The sequence below is a fragment of the Salmo salar genome, chromosome 18, assembly GCF_965601325.2.
Source record: "Salmo salar chromosome 18, fSalSal1, whole genome shotgun sequence".
NCBI classification, from domain to species: Eukaryota; Metazoa; Chordata; class Actinopteri; order Salmoniformes; family Salmonidae; genus Salmo; species Salmo salar.
The window spans coordinates 5,716,636-5,730,202 of NC_138308.1; the positions used below are offsets into that span (position 1 = coordinate 5,716,636).

Genomic DNA, 13,567 nt, shown 5'->3' on the forward strand with positions numbered 1-13,567 from the left:
CTCGTTCAAAGCTAATCTTGAAAAGGGCGATGCTAACAAATTAGCCACCATTTCCTCCTCGATAACACCTGCAACAGCCGCCGCCATTGTCACACTCAATACAACAAAAGCATGGGAAAACTAGGCTATTGCTCTCAGTCAGTAGTCACTTTACTTTTTTTCTAAATGGTCCCACCCATTGCAAGTCAAAATGTGATTGGTTCATTCCACTGTCACTCAAAATACACTTGAATAGGCAGGCCCGTTACGTTGTCGGGCGAAAGCAGGGAGGGAGGAGCGCCATTCTCAAATCAAACAGTAATCTGTGCCACTCTGTCATTTTGTCAACAAGGCCGCATGGTGCATCATCCAGAAAAATACAACATCTATTTTCCACAAAATAAATGTTAGAATGTTCTAACTAATTTTTATTGGGAAGGCAGATAAATCTCAAAAGCAATCACTTTTGCATGTGAAAACACAGCATCTTACTCATTACCCCACATGCTCCACTAGTGGAAAATCTGTGGCAAACATTTGGCAACGAAATTATTTTGTGGCAAACAGTTTGACAGAGGTTTTTTTCTGGCAGACAGTTCTCTCAAGATTCTATTTGAATCTGTGGGAAACCTGTGACAACAATAACCTGTGTTCTAAGATCAGTAACCATTGATGACCAATCAGGGGGATTAGAAATGTCTGTTGGAAAAAGGAAACCAAGCTATCTAGCTAGCTAGCTACAGTGCGATTGGAAAGTATTCAGACTCCTTGACTTTTTCCACATTTTGTTACGTTGCAGTCTTATGCTAAAATTGATTGGCATTCAAGCCAAAGAGTTTCATCAGACCAGAGAATCTTGTTTCTCATGGTTTGGGAATCCTTTAGGTGGCTTTTGGCAAACTCCAAGTGGGCTGTCATTTGCCTTTTACTGAGGAGTGGCTTCCGTCTGGCCACTCTACGATAAAGGCCTGATTGGTGGAGTGCTGCAGAGATGGCTGTCTTCCTGGAAGGTTCTCCCATCTCCACAGAGGAACTCTGGAGCTGTCAGAATGACCATCAGGTTCTTGGTCACCTCCCTAACCAAGGCCCTTCTCCCCCGATTGCTCAGTTTGGGCACGCGGCCAGCTCTAGGAAGAGTCTTGGTGGTTCCAAACTTCTTCCATTTAAGAATGATGGAGGCCACTGTGTTCTTGGGGACCGTCAATGCTGCAGAAATGTTTTGCTACCTCGACACAATCCTGTCTCTGAGCTCTGCGGACAATTCCTTCGACCTTATGGCTTGGTCTTTGCTCTGACATGCACTGTCAACCTTGGGACCTTATATAGACAGGTATGTGCCTTTCCAAATAATGTCCAATCAGTTTAATTTATCACAGGTGGACTCCAATCAAGTTGTAGAAACATCTCAAAGATGATCAATGGAAGAAACAGGATACACCTGAGTTCAATTTCGAGTTTCATAGCAAAGGGTCTGAATACTTATGTAAATAAGGTATTTCTGTTTTTAAATGTGCAAAAAACCTGTTTTTGCTTTGTCATTATGGGGTATTGTGTGTAGATTGATGAGGACATTGTTTTATTTAATACATTTTAGAATAATGCGTAACAGAATGTGGAAAAAGTCAAGGAATACTTTCCAAATGCACTGTACCTACTAAAGTTGTCCGGTAAGTGTCTAAATATTAATTAAACTTCCCAATTAACTTTAACATTTGATTAGCTAAATGATGCCTACTGTAGTTAGCAAAGTCATGTTTTATGGGATAGATTGAAACACATTTTGTTGATACTAGTTTCAATTTGTCAGGACAACTGTCTGGCTAGTGCTTAGCTAGCTAACGTTAGCAATCATATTTTTGCACAATTAATGTGATAGCTAGCTAGCTAACTAATGATTTGCCTAAACAGTTATATGTTTAGGTGAATATGTTGCTGTCTTTTAATACATGTCAATATGCTAGTCTCACGTCCAGTAGCATGTTAGTTAGCACAACATCTAAGGTAGCAACAATAGGAGTTGATTTGGCATCAAAACAAAACTTTACTTTTTTAGATGTATACCCTTACCCTACCAGTGGTGTTGGAAGATGCTGTATTGGGAGGAGGATGCATCAACACCCTGGAAATAAAGCTAGCTCATTTTTATCTTGTGTTGTTACTTCTCTCTTTCTAGAAGCGATCAGTTACAAGAGAAAAATACAGATTGAGGACAGAGAAATATGTGTGCACCAGGTCGAGGCTTCTTACATGCATGGCTTTGAGATGTAAGTTACACTCAAAAAAATGTTGGGTTGTTTTCTGTAAAAACAGCCAGGTTGGGTTGTTGGTGCTGGGTTATTTAGCTTGGATTATGGACATTTGACCCAGCCAGTGGGTTAATTCTCCCGCTAGCAGCGCGTGAAGTCCAGCAGAATGTGAGCAAGTATCGAGATGTGGCATTGTTGTAACCGGTAACTTGCAGTCTTTTAGTGTAACTGAGTGGAAAACGGCTAACGTTATTTTGACAGACTAAGGGTGTTTTGGCTGACTGAAAACAGTGAAAATGGTAAATAAAAAATGTTACGAATGATTAATTTCGTGGTCATTCAGGTTGTCCTATCATAATTATGTAGTTAGCTTAGGCATTAGCTAATGACCGTCAGCTAGCTAGCCATTTCCTGTGCTAATATCTCTGGCTGTGATAATGCTAGCTTAGTGTTATCACGGAATATACCTAAATGTAAGGTTTTTGTCGTCGTTTGGTTAGCTAGCAAACTATGTCAGTGTCTGTAACGGTAGCTAGCTAAAGCTCGCTAGCTAGCTACCTTAGCTAAATCTGACACTTTTTCTGGACTGTGTCAGACACTGTTTAACTTGTTAGCTAACGTTAGCTAAGTTAGCTGGCTAGCTACCATAGCTAGATTTTACTTTGCAGAAGATGGCGATTAAGGCAGCCCCCAACAGCTCTCTGATTCAGAGGAGTTGGGTTAAATGTGGAAGACACATTTCAGTTGAATGCATTCAGTTGTGCAACTGACTCGGTTCCCCCTTTCGCAGTGGAGGAGATAGACCAGGAAACGCGCTTGCTTTTGGACAACTCAACCAAGATAGACCACAGCTTGTCGTTTCCAATGGGAACAGATAAGTCATACTGGGCAGAACAAGCAAGGACGTGGGCAGAGCCAAGCACAAGCTAGCGATACCCTATTGGCCCGTTCTAGCATATACAGTTGAAGTCGGAAGTTTATATACACCTCAGCCAAATACATTTAAACTCAGTTTTTCACAATTCCTGATATTTAATCCTAGTAAAAATTCCCTGTTTTAGCACAGTTAGAATAATAGTAGAGAGAATTATTTATTTCAGCTTTTATTTCTTTCACGACATTCCCAGTGGGTCAGAAGTTCACATACACTCAATTAGTATTTGGTAGCATTGCCTTTAAATTGATTAACTTGGGTCAAACGTTTCTGGTAGCCTTCCACAAGCTTCCCACAATAAGTTGGGTGAATTTTGGCCCATTCTTCCTGACAGAGCTGGTGTAACGGAGTCAGGTTTGTAGGGATCCTTCCTCACACAAGCTTTTTCAGTTCTGCCCACAAATTTGCTATGGGATTGAGGTCAGGGTTTTGTGATGGCCACTCCAATTCCTTAACTTTGTTGTCCTTAAGCCATTTTGCCACAACTTTGGAAGTATGCTTGGGGTCATTGTCCATCTGGAAGACCCATTTACAACCAAGCTTTAACTTCCTGACTGATGTCTTGAGATGTTGCTACAATATATCCACATAATTTTCCTCCCTCATGATGCCATCTATTTTGTGAAAAGCACCAGTCCCTCCTGCAGCAAAGCAACCCCACAACATGATGCTGCCACCCCCATGCTTCACGGTTGGGATGGTGTTCTTCGACTTGCAAGCATCCCCCTTTTTCCTCCAAACATAACGATGGTCATTATGGCCAAACAGTTCTATTTTGTTTCATCAGAAGAGAGGATATTTCTCCCAAAAGTACGATCTTTGTCCCCATGTGCAGTTGCAGTAGTCTGGCTTTTCTATGGTGGTTTTGGAGCAGTGGCTTCTTCCTTGCTGAGCGGCCTATCAATTTATTTCGATATAGGACTAGTTTTACTGTGTATATAGAAACTTTTGTACCTGTTTCCTCCAGCATCTTCACAAGGTCCTTTGCTGTTGTTCTGGGATTGATTTGCACCAGACTTGTGGAGGTCTACAATTTTTTTTCTGAAGTCTTGGCTGATTTATTTGGAATATTCCATGATTTCAAGCAAAGAGGCACTGAGTTTGCCTGGAAATACATCCACAGGTACACTTCCAATTTACTCAAATGATGTCAATTAGCCTATCAGAAGCTTCTAAAGCCCTGACATTATTTTCTGGAATTTTCCAAACTGTTTAAAGGCACAGTCAACTTAGTGTATATAAACGTCTGACCCACTGGAATTGTGATACAATGAATTATAAGTGAAATAATCTGTCTGTAAACAATTTTTTGAAAAATGACTTGTGTCATGCACAAAGTACATGTCCTAACCGACTTGCCAAAACTATAATTTGTTAACAAGAGATTTGTGGAGTGGTTGAAAAATGAGTTTTAATGACTCCAACCTAAGTGTATGTAAACTTCCGACTTCAACTGAATCTGCATATTTCTGTTAGGGAACCTTTACTCCGTGAAATGCGCGTGTGCAATAACTCAATTCGACTTTGCACTCCTATACAACGCAATTTTTAAAAACTTTGGCAAAGGCTTAGTCCACTGTTCATAACAGATTCTAGTTTTTTGGAACAGAAAACTGTATTGAGATCAAATGTTTCATCGATGTGAAAATTTGCAGAATGTAGGCCAAAATCCATCTCGTTCCATCTTCTCCCACTGCCCGCCAGTGGGCTTTATTTGGTAGTGAGTTGAAACGCCAAGCGGATGCGTCATATTTATACATCCAGTGAAATATCTGTCTCTTTGTCCATCTGTGACTTGACTATAGCCTGAAGTTAAAGAAGAACATAAAAGACTTACACGCAGGGAGTATTCTGTAAACGCCACCTTTTTTATACATGAGGGGCGGTCCTCGGGACACACACATGAATACATAGGACTGTGGACACACCAAGCTTGAGTAGTAGCCGGGTCTTGCCAGGTACATGTTAAAAGATGTGTTGTGTGTTTTGAAAACTGATTGTTAAAAGGAATGTATAATTCATTGAATACTTTGTGCTCAACAGAGTCAAATGTGAGAAGGCAGCCCAGATGACAGAGTGGCTGAAGAACAAAATTTGGCCAGCAAACCAAGTTGCGGATGTCACGTCCTGACCAGTAAAGGGGTCTTTTGTCATTGTAGTATGGTCAGGGCGTGGCAGGGGGTGTTTGTTTTGTGTGTTTTGGGGTTTTGGTCTAGGGGATTTTGGTTCTAGTTTTCATTTTCTATGTTCCGTTTTCCAGGTTTGGCCGAGTGTGGTTTCCAATCAGAGGCAGGTGTCTTTCGTTGTCTCTGATTGGAAGCCATACTTGGGCAGCCTGTTTTCCTTTGGGTTTTGCGGGTGGTTGTTTTTCGTATAGTCCTTGTGTCCTTACGGAACTGTTGTTTGGCGTTGGTTTATTTTGTTTAAGTGTTCACTCGTAATAAAAAGGAAGATGAGCACTATACCCGCTGCGCCTTGGTCTGTCCTTTACGACGCCCCTGATAGCGGAGTACATGAAGGACCAAGACATTCAAGATAGTCAGAGAGTATCCGCATCTGCTGGATACTTCAGGCATGGTGTTTTTTTTAACAAAAACATCAGATTTAAATTTGATTCTGTTTGCTGTGATTAACTAGCCTGGCTGACATGACCCACGTGACTCACAGTGCAGGGAGAGTTGTGACCACACTGGTCTGGAAAGGAGGCTGTTTGTTAATGCAATATTCGCTCATACATTGTAAAACGGGGTTCGACTGGTTCTCTCAAATGTATTTTTTTCCCTCTGGGGTTGAGACCTCTCATTGTTTGGTTTGAAAATCCAACCATTATAATAGAAACGTGCGTGAGCTCGGGGGCTGAGTGTGGCTATGTGTGTGGGTGTTTGAGTGAGAAAGACAGAGGAAAGACAACCAGTAAAAGCACAGCCCACTTCATTATCAATGCATTGTGCCAACCACTTCAAATATCCGTTCCAGACTGAGGTCAGGAGGACTTTGAGAGTTAAGGTGTTAGCCAGACAAATGATTAACTGCAATGGAAAAGTAATTGTTTGTCTACTATACTACATATTGTACATATTGAAGCTCTCCCAACATCTTCTCTTCGAAGTGCAGGTATTGTTTGAAATTACCCGAGTGGTGGTGCCTCAGATGCCCATTCCTTTTTAGCCTGAAACAATAAAGTTATTCACGAAACATTCTTCCCTCTAGGTACACAAGGTGACATCGCTTTAAAACTTCTGCCAGTGGTCCTCCCAACATTAGTCTACAAGATTGGAAGGAAGACATTCTGATCCAGCTTCGAAGAGAGCCTCCTTTCGGAAAATCTGACCACGACTCCATTTTGTTGCTCCCGGCCTATAGACAGAAACTAAAACAGGAAGCGCCCGTGCTTAGGTCTGTTCAACGCTGGTCCGACCAATCGGATTCCACGCTTCAAGATTGCTTTGATCACGTGGACTGGGATATGTTCCGCATAGCGTCGGACAATAACATTGATGAATACGCTGATTCGGTGAGCGAGTTTATTAGCAAGTGCATCGGTGATGATGTACCCACAGCGTCTATTAAAACATTCCCCAACCAGAAACCGTGTATTGATGGCAGCATTCGTGCAAAACTGAAAGCGTGAACCACTGCTTTTAATCAGGGCAAGGTGACCGGAAACACGACCGAATACAAACAGTGTAGCTATTCCCTCCGCAAGGCAATCAAACAAGCTAAGAGTCAGTATAGAGACAAAGTAGAGTCGCAATTCAACAGCTCAGACACGAGAGGTATGTGGCAGGGTCTACAGTCAATCACGGACTACAAAAGGAAAACCAGCCCTGGCCCAGACAGCATCCCCAGCCGCATCCTCAGAGCATGCGCAGATCAAGTGGCTGGTGTGTTTACGGAAATATTCAATCAATCCTTATCCCAGTCTGCTGTTCCCACATACTTCAAGAGGGCCACCATTGTTCCTGTTCCCAAGAAAGCGAAGGTAACTGAGCTAAATGACTATCGCCCCGTAGCACTCACTTCCGTCATCATGAAGTGCTTTGAGAGACTAGTCAAGGACCATATCACCTCCACCCTACCTGACACCCTAGACACACTCCAATTTGCTTACCGCCCCAATAGGTCCACAGACGATGCAATCGCAATCACACTGCACACTGCCCTAACCCATTTGGACAAGAGGAATACAGATCATCAAGGACAACAGCCACCCGAGCCTCTGCCTGTTCACCCCACTATCATCCAGAAGGCGAGGTCAGTACAGGTGCATCAAAGCGGGAACCGAGAGACTGAAAAACAGCTTCTATCTTAAGGCCATCAGACTGTTAAACAGCCATCACTAACATTGAGTGGCTGCTGCCAATATACTGACTCATCTCTAGCCACTTTAATAATGAAAAAATGTATGTAATAAATGTATCACTAGACACTTTAAACAATGCCACTTTATATAATGTTTACATACCCTACATTACTCATATCATATGTATATATTATACTCTATACCGTCTATTGCATCTTGCCTATGCCGTTCGGCCATCGCTCATTCATATATTTTTATGTACATATTCTTATTCATTTCTTTACACTTGTGTGTATAAGGTAGTTCTTGTGAAATTGTTAGGTTAGATTACTTGTTAGATATTACTGCATGGTCGGAACTAGAAGCACAAGCATTTCGCTACACTCGCATTAACATCTGCTAACCATGTATATGTGATAAATACATTTTGATTTGATTTGATTTGAAAGTCCTTCATTGACTTGTAAGTTTAAATAGGGGATTGGCACAGGGAGATTGATGGCGAAATTAGATGATTTGCAAACCTTGAATAAAAGGAACAGCATTCCAAAATCTGTTATGCATAACTGCACACAACAAGACATTAAATGAACCTATGAGCCTCAGCCCCAAATAAATGGAAAATGTAGGCATCAAATAGGGATTGGGTATTGATATTGATGTGTAAATGCCTATATAGTATACAAAATAAATTCTGTGTGATGGCATTGTCAGTATGACTCCATCCTTTGCATGTCCTCATATTCTAAAATCTAATGATTTATATCTAACAGGTTGGGACCAACATGGTTGAGTACCTGCGCCAGGTGAAGGTGACCAGGACCTTCCCATTTGTGTTGGCTCTTGGGGACCGTTCACTGGTGTTTATAGTCATTAGTGGACTGTCACGCCCTGACCTGAGAGTCGTTTTCCTCTGTTTGGTTAGGTCAGGGTGTGACTTGGGGTGGGCATTCTATGTGTTATATTTCTATGTTTTTTCCTTTGATTGGCCTAGTATGGTTTCCAATCAGAGGCAGCTGTCTATTGTTGTCTCTGATTGGGAATCATACTTAGGTAGCCCTTTTTCCCTCCTTCTGTGTGAGATCTTGTTTTTGTACAGCTTAGTTAGCATGCAGAATGTGACGGTTGTGTTCCGTTGTTTATTGTATTGTTTTGTTTTAGTGTTCTGAGTTTCAATAAAGAAATATGAGCACTTACCACGCTGCACCTTGGTCTACTCCTTACGACGAACGTCACATGGACAGGCATTGGAGCAAGGTACATTGCTTGGTGCACTGGATGTGTGCTTCAAGTCCTATTATGTGTTTGATATCATCTCTCCTAGACTGTGTTCCATAGCATGGTAACTCCTATAGACCACAGTGTATATCAGCTGCCAGGAACAGAATCCCCCGCAGTAAAACTGTTGCGAGTATGTCTTTTTCCACTGAACAATAGTGGATAAGTATCGCCACAACATCAACACAAAATTAATTCCCAAGTTTATCAAGACATTTTGCAGGAGAATGTAAGGCTATCTGTCTGCCAATTGAAGCTCAGCAGAAGTTGAGTGATGCAACAGGACAACGACCCAAATCACAGAAGTAAATCAACAACATAATGGCTTCAACTGAAGTGGCCCAGTCAGAGTCATGATCTCAACCCGATTGAGATGCTGTGGGATGACCTCAAGAGAGCGGTTCACACCAGATATCCCAAGAATAATGCTGAACTGAAACAGTTTTGTAAAGAGGAATGGTCCAACATTCCTCCTGACCATTGTGCAGGTTTGATCCGCAACTACAGAAAACGTTTGGTTAGGTTATTGCTGCCGAAGGGGGGTCAACCAGTTATTAAATCCAAGGGTTCACATACTTTTCCCACCCTGTACTTTGAATGTTTACATGGTGTATTCAATAAAGACATGAAAACGTATAATTGTTTGTGTGTTATTAGTTTAAGCAGACTGTGTTTGTCTATTGTTGTGACAAATTCTATGACCAATTTATGTGGAAATCCATGTAATTCGAAAGGGTTCACATACTTTTTCTTTCCACTGTATGTATGTATGAATGTATGTATGTATTATGTATGTATGTATGGAGAATAATGTATTTACAGTTTTATTCACGTTTTCAAATACTGGTGACAAATAATGCTTTCCGATTATTGCATAGATTGTAATGGACACCTATGATGTGTGTAAAATACTTTTTTGAAGGTTCTACTGATTATAATGAGCTAATGCTAAGCTATTTGCCAGCTATGTGTGGTGCCATGTTTGTTGACAAAATACAATGCATTCTGGTTGTCACGTAAACGTCTCTCAGACCAAAGATGGTATAATGAGGTGAAGGGTAAACTTCTGTAAGTGAATGAAAGGAAGTGAATGATCATAGACGACACACCCCCTTCAACATACATTCTGCAAACAGACCAAACTAATCTTGTCTCCTCTTATTATCTTTGGTTGATGAGAAAAAACAAACACGACGGATTACTTACGATTTCTAGAAAGTGTTTTACACAATTATTTAGATCAATGGTGAGCTCACCTGTGATGTGATTAATTATAAATAGTAATATATTATATATTATAAATAGTAATATAATCATATTTTGGTTTCTGACAGCCAATAGTTATCTAAATATGACCGTTTGTGTTATGTCAATCTTTCCTCAGTTAGCACCTACATTTCCCAGTTTGCATGATTGTGTATGCTGTCACTACTTCTGTGAATGTGTGAACGTTGCATCCCAAAATAAACTGGTCACATTATTTATTTTATTTTTCCTTTATTTAACTAGGCAAGTCAGTTCAGAACAAATTCTTATTTTCAATGACGTCCTAGGAACAGTGGGTTAACTGCCTTGTTCAGGGGCAGAACGACAGATTTGTACCTTGTCAGCTCAGGGATTCAAACTTGCAACCTTTCGGTTACTAGTCCAACGCTCTAACCACTAGGCTACCCTGCCGCCCCAACATAACTTTCTAAGGACTGTGTTTGAGCAAAATGTTTCTGTGAAAAAACAGTGTGGCTAGCTCAAATGCTGACTGTTGCGTCAATCAAAACTGGACATTCTAAATAAGCGTTCTAATCACACGGGTTTGAGCGTTCGCTGCATGGATCACTGTAGAATGATCACACCCGTTTGTTGGTATGTGTGAAAAGGTTAATGGAAGCTTCTCTAATGTCAAACATGTAACGTGTGGTGTACAGCAGGGGAGGTCTCTAGGCCCTCTACCCTTTTCTATTTTTCCCAATGACCTGCCACTGGTATTAAACAAAGCATGTGTGTCCATGTATGCTGATGATTCAACCATATACGCATCAGCCACCACAGCTAATGAAGTCACTGAAACCCTTAACAAAGAGTTGCAGTTTGTTTTGGATTAAGCGGCCAGTAATAAACTGGTCCTGAATAGGGCTGTTGGGGTGACTGTATTACCGCCACACCGGCGGTCATGAGTCATGAAGGCAGTCAAATTCCACATGACCATTTAGTCACGGGAATTAGGCTTCTCCAAGCTCTGATGCTGCTGCTGGTCATTAGTAGCCTACCAAACTTGCTAACTGCCTGGTACCCAGCACTCTATTGTCCATCTAATCATTCTGATATCAATGCAAATCTATTCAAAAATCTAATTAAACACTAGAGCCCATGAGCTCATGTTGTGCATTATTTCTATAGGCTATGCAATTGCAGGAGAAAACAGAGTGATGGTCGCTAATAAAAAGAGGAGGATCCCATCAACTTTCCTAGTATTAAGCACATTGATTATATTTACAACAGGAGTATAGCCTACCTGGCTGGCATGAAGAAAAAAACAAAGGGAAAATGTCCTCCATTCGCTATTTAAATGCATAGATGACATGTATTTTTTCCCCGCTGTCCCTGTTTCGATACAGGTGCATGATAATGGTCCATTCTAAATCAAAACAAATGTCACATATATTATTTAGTATATGTAAAGACAAGATTAAATCAAGAATAGTCTGATGGGTGACAATATTAGCTTATCACTTGTGAATTAAATATTATCATGATTATCATGATTATCATGAATGATGCCCAGCATATTTTCACCATAAAAATGCACCTTTATAATAAAAGCATTACATGCATAATTGCATTTGCGGTCACTTTTGATCATGGTGTTTTCCGCTAATGGAACATTTGCGCTTATAGCCTACTACCATGTGCGCATTGCTGCGCTTATAATGTCAATAAATAGCCTAATAATTTATCAGCATTTTAAGCTAAATGTTCTGATCTGTTGCGTCAGCCACAGTGCATAAAATTATGATATTGGTTGTATTCATTTGGGATCTATTGCATCCCACAACTGTCCCAGACTATGTTTGTAATATTTATTTCTCGCACAGAATAGGTTGACTTTTGTACTATGAGGGATAGTAAATTGACATAGGCTAGTGCTTTTGCTGTTTGTTAGGCCTACTCATATTATAATGCTGGGTTAATAATAATAATAATAATAGTTGGATAACAGATCTGCTCTCGGAACTCAATATAATAATTATTTCAGAAGGTTAAACCCATAGATTTTAGGTCTGTAGTAGGTTATAATAAACTGAAAATTGCATGTTAATTCATAAACCATGTGCCATGGAATCGGGACATCGAAAATCTCTTTCCAACTATTTTTCAATCCATATGGCAGAGCTGTCAATTTTTAGGTCCTCAAATGAAACTGGTATATCTTTTTATTTATCACAATTTTCTTTAACCAATTTTGGTCTTTAATGCAGGGCCGACAGACAAGTTCCTTACTTTCCTCCCCTTCCACTTGATAAAGGTTCCAATTGAGGAAGATTATTTTATCAATTACTATATTTGAGTTTAACCACAGTATTTGAGGTATTATTTGTTTTGACTTTTCTGGTGGATTAAACTGAAATTGCAACCAACTTTCTATGGCTTGTTTAAAAAATAACGATATTTTGGAGATGATTTCATTTTCAAATAACCGAAAGTGAGCGGTTGTAATCTGAATAAAGGGAAAAAGGCCATTCTTGAACATACGGTGAGACATTCTTACTAATTTATAAATAAAGCCAGTTTGTTATCTGGAATGATTTATTTTCTGTTTTTAGAGGGGGAGAAACCAAAAGCCCAACGTGGCTATTTTTCTAAAATTGTCAGTCCATATGTCAAGTGTAAATCCCCCAAGTTCTCTCTTAACTCCAGGACCACTGACATGTTTTGTTTGTTGTTGCATGATGCAGGACTCTAGTGCCAGAGAAGAGAGACTCTCAGACTGAAAACGCCTCCATTAATTTACGAAAAGATAGTCAATTTGTGCCACAGTTTAGACTACCCATAGATCAGCTTTCTAACTCCCCCTTGTGATCGTGTGGTGCAATGACAGAATGCCACCATCTACCACTAGCGGTCGCAGCATAAGCTCGTAACTTTTAAAGGAAGAACCACTGTACCTAGTCAGTTGCAAAACTGAATGCATTCAACCAAAATGTGTCTTTCGCATTTAATCCAACCCCTCTGAATCAGAGACACTCATGGCTCATCCATCCATTGATCTATTAATTCACAGGAACTTCCTCCCATCACTTCTCACACTACATACATGATAAATAAACATCACTTTAGCACATAGCTTCACTGCATCAGTTGGCTACACCACAAAAGCACAAACATTTACAGTAGAACTGCTTTGCTAAGCACCTCATCAAGATGTAATTTGTAAAAAAAAATTAAAAAATGCCTTTGTTCATGTGTACTGCAAAGTTGTGGTGAATAGGTTTCTAACTACTGCATTGTAAATCAGTAGAGCTGTCAGTGAGTGTTTGTGTGTATGTGTGTGTGTGGAGAAGCAATAGGTAAACTGGTTCCAGTTCAGTTGGATGTCTTCATACATTAATATGACCCCTTTAAGACGTTGTTATACCTGAAACCCCATACTGACACGCACGCACGTGCGCGCACACACACACACACACACACACACACACACACACACACACACACACACACACACACACCACACACACACACACACACACACACACACACACACACACACACACACACACAGCTCTAGTGATTTACAATGCAATAGCTAGAAACATATTCACCACAACAAAT

The 13,567-nt window shown here is 40.4% G+C and overlaps 1 protein-coding gene across 2 annotated transcripts in view; it reads right to left on the reverse strand.

Moving 5' to 3' along the window:
- Positions 1-13,567, reverse strand: part of rassf4a (Ras association domain family member 4a) — a 98,201-nt gene that overhangs the window by 38,230 nt on the left and 46,404 nt on the right.